This window comes from Odocoileus virginianus, chromosome 30 (assembly GCF_023699985.2).
Source record: "Odocoileus virginianus isolate 20LAN1187 ecotype Illinois chromosome 30, Ovbor_1.2, whole genome shotgun sequence".
NCBI classification, from domain to species: domain Eukaryota; kingdom Metazoa; phylum Chordata; class Mammalia; order Artiodactyla; family Cervidae; genus Odocoileus; species Odocoileus virginianus.
This window is the reverse complement of record NC_069703.1, coordinates 2,848,432-2,852,515: the sequence shown is the minus strand read 5'-3', so window position 1 is coordinate 2,852,515 and position 4,084 is coordinate 2,848,432. Positions and strand designations below refer to the sequence as shown.

Genomic DNA, 4,084 nt, shown 5'->3' with positions numbered 1-4,084 from the left:
GCAAACAATAGGAATTCCTTCTTTCTCATGGCTGAACAATACTGCATTGATATGTGTGTGTGTGTGTGTGTGTGTGTGTGTGTAAATTGCATACCCACTAAAAAATCATAAGAAACTCATACAACTTAATAGCAAAAACACAATCCAATTAAAACAGACAAAGGTCTTGAATAGATATTTTTCCCAAGAAGACATACAAATGGTCAACAGATACATAGAAAAGTGTTCAATATCACTAATTATCAGGAAAATGAAAATCAAAAACAATGGCACACCCATTAGAATGGCTATTATCAAAAAGGCAAGAGGTAACAGTGTTGGTGAAGATATAGAGAAAAGGGAACTTTTGTGTACTGTTGGTGGGAAATGTAAATTGGTAAAATCACTATGGAAGACAGGATGGAATTTCCTCAGAAAAAAAAAAAAATATATAGAACTACCATATGATAGAGCAATCCTACTTCTGGATATATACCCAAAGGAAATGAAATCACTAGCTTGAAGAGATATCTACATTCCCATGTTCACTGCAGCATTATTCATAATAGTTAAGATGTGAAAATAACCTAAGTGGCCACTGACAGATGAAGGATATATTAATCTATTTCTGTAAAATTCTAGATGACAATGGAATCAAATTTATAGTGACATAAAGAAGATCAGTGATTGTTTGCTTAGGGAAAAGGAATTTCATGAAGGGGAGGAGGTATTACAAAGTGACACCAGGACACTTTTGGTGTTATGGGTTTGTTCACTGTCATGATTGTGGTGGACATGATAGTTCTACAAACACACACACACATTAAACATACTCGATTGTATGCTTTAAACATATTCAATTTATTGTATTTCAATTAAACTTCAGCAAGGCTATTTCAAGAGTTACCCATAAAGTAATGGGGCTGTTTAGAGAACAGTGAACAGAATTATAATACATGTGAGATATATCTTCAGGTTCATATGGAGTTTTGGAGGGGACATTTGCACCAAACCTTTGAAAATGCTTCTTGTTACTATTTTTTATCCATCACTTGAAGAAATATCAAGCTCATAATGTTGCCTTCTTCTTAATTAGATTTTGGTGCTTTTTAAGCTAGTAGAGTTCTATGTATTAAGAACCGGAATGACTGCCAAGGAGGACACGATACCCCAAAGCAATCTAAATACAGTAATGATAAACAAAGGATAGCTTTCTTAAATAGTTTAATAGTCTATTTTCATACTGTTTTTATCAACTTGTGTAAGAAAAATATCTGTAAAAAACTGTAAAAACCAAAAATGACTAATAGATTTAATTATAACTCAAGGAGTCATATGAACTGCTTTAAAGGGGGCAGATATAACAACAAAGTGGCAATTAGCATAAGCTTACTATGCTATTTCTAGGATTACTCTTACAAAAGATTTCCATTTGGTGGACTATATCTAAGTTCCTTTGAGCATATACCTAGAATACAAAGCAAATGATTCAAATAACTATAAAAATTTTACATAAATGTTTATATTAGAATAGATCTAGATTTACAGAAAAGCTGCAGAGATAAAGTTCCCATCTACCCCACATATAGTTTTCCTTATTACTAATATTCTACATTCATTTGCTGCATATGTACCAACTAATAAATCAATACTGATGTTATTATTAACCAAAGTACATATTTTGTTTTCTTTTTAGTTTTTACCAAATGTACTTTTTTCTGTCTCAGGATCTCAGCTAGTATTTCACATTTTATTTCATCATCATATCTCCTCAGCCAACTCTAGATTATGCCAGTTTCTCAGATATTTGTTTTTGATGACTTTGAAAGTTTTGAGAGCTACTGATCAGGTATGTTGCAAAATGTCACTTAATCCTTAATTGTCTGAAGTTGCTGTCATGATTCAACAGTGGTTATTTTGAGAAGACTAGATATAACTTGTCATTCTCATCACATCATATGGATAGTACATACTCTCAACACAAAGAATTCAACTCACTTCCAAATCAGTTAATGCTTGGGTTTTCTTACACATAATAGTTAATCACTCTCTGTCTACAGAAGGTAGAGGCAAGGTGGATAAATATTATCCAAGAGAAGTAGCACAGCTTTGCTTGAAAACTGTCATAAAACTGTTTGATTTACCTCTATAACATGAGTTATTTTAAAATTAGTAAATAATTCCTTAGCAAGCATAAATTATTTTCATTGTTATTGTTTCATAATTTGCTCAGTTTTTATTTTTATATTCTATGAAATTTCTCTAGGACAATGCTTAAAAAAAAAGTCATAGTGTGTGGCAGAAATATTGGTCTCCAATAAAGTCTCAGTCTCAAGACTCAGAAACAGCAACAGAAGCGTCTTGTCAGATGTTGGTTATTTCATTGTGTTGAGACTGGTATATCAGCATTGTATTATTATCCAGGCTTCACTGAATCTTTGGTATAGCATTTAACCATGTTAAATACAGTTTTGGAAAAATAAATTTGCATGGAGTTAAGTGCATTGCAAGTTAAAGGATGAGTTTCTCAGGTGGTGCTAGTGGTAAAGAACCCACCTGCCAATGCATAAGATTTAAGAGACATGGGTTCAGTTCCTGGGTGGGGAACATACCCTGGAGGAGGGCATGGCAACACACTCCAATATTCTTGCCTGGAGAACCCATGGATAGAGGAATCTGGCAGGCTGTGATCCATAGGATCACATCACAACAAGTCAGACATGGCTAAAGCAACTTAGCATGAAAGCTAAAGAATAACACTAAGAAAAATAAAATTAGTTGCCTATGAGACTTACCTTTTAAAAAGTGTATTTGTTCTTTGAATTCTTTGAGACTTTTAAAAGTGGGGAATCTTAAAAATTGGCTTTAGTCTACATGTCCACGATGACTTAATTGATCTACATCTCATTTAAAATTCATAAATTTTTAAGGTATCTGTGCTTGTGTCTGTTCAAACCATCTCCTTATTTGTTGTGTTTCTGTTTATCATCCAGCCTAGGTCAAATTATTTAAGGCATACCCAATTCCATCTAGACATAATTTTTGATAAAACTTAACATAATAAGAAATTAGCGACAACTTCATTTCTTTGGATCTTACTATTGATTTGCATTTTTATATACTAACAGTGAAAGATAAAAAGAGAAACTAGGGAAACAATCCCATTTCCAACTGCATCAAAAAGGATAAAATGGCTAGGCATAAATCTCCCTAAGGAGGCAATAGTCCAGTACTCTGCAAGCTATAAGATGCTGATGAAAGAAAACAGAGTTAATACAGATAGACAGGTGTACCCTGTTCAAAGATAACACAGATAGAAAGATAAATCATGTTTTTTTTTTAATTTTTACAATCTATATTGTAAAAATGACTATAATACCCAAGACAATCTGCAGATTCAATGGTATCCCTATCAAATTACTAATGGCATTTTTCATAGAACTATAACAAAAAATTAAAATCTGTATGGAAATACAAAAGGCTAGAGATCGTCAAAGCAATCTTGACAAAGCAAAGTGAAACTAGTGGAATCAGACTCCCTGACTTCAGAAAGTGAAGTCGCCGTCGTGTCATACTCTTCACAACGCTGTGGACTGTAGCCTACCACGTTCCTCCGTCCATGGGATTTTCCAGGCAAGAATACTGGAGTGGGTTGCCATTTCCTTCTCCAGAGCATCTTCCCAACCCAGGGATCGAACCTAGGTCTCCTGCATTGTAGGCAGACACTTTACCATCTGAGCCACCAGGGAAGTATACTACAAAGCTATAGTTATCAAATTAATAGGAGAAGGCAATGGCACCCCACTCCAGTACTCTTGCCTGGAAAATCCCATGGATGGAGAAGCCTGGTGGGCTGCAATCCATGCAGTCGCAAAGAGTCGGAAACGACTGAGAGACTTCACTTCCTGTTTTCACTTCCATGCATTGAAGAAGGAAATGGCAACCCACTCCAGTGTTCTTGCCTGGAGAATCCCAGAGATGGGGTGCCTGATGGGCTGCCGTCTATGGGGTCGCACAGAGTTGGACATGACTGAAGCGACTTAGCAGCAGCAGCAGAATCAAATCAGTATGGTACTGGCACAAAAACAGACCTATAGATCAGTGG

The 4,084-nt window shown here is 35.1% G+C and overlaps 1 non-coding gene across 1 annotated transcript; it reads right to left on the bottom strand.

The window, feature by feature from the left end:
• Positions 1-3,656: 3,656 nt before the first annotated feature.
• On the bottom strand, positions 3,657-3,728 carry TRNAC-ACA (transfer RNA cysteine (anticodon ACA)). Its single transcript has one exon. It is a non-coding gene; the product is annotated as a tRNA-Cys (tRNA).
• Positions 3,729-4,084: the final 356 nt, after the last annotated feature.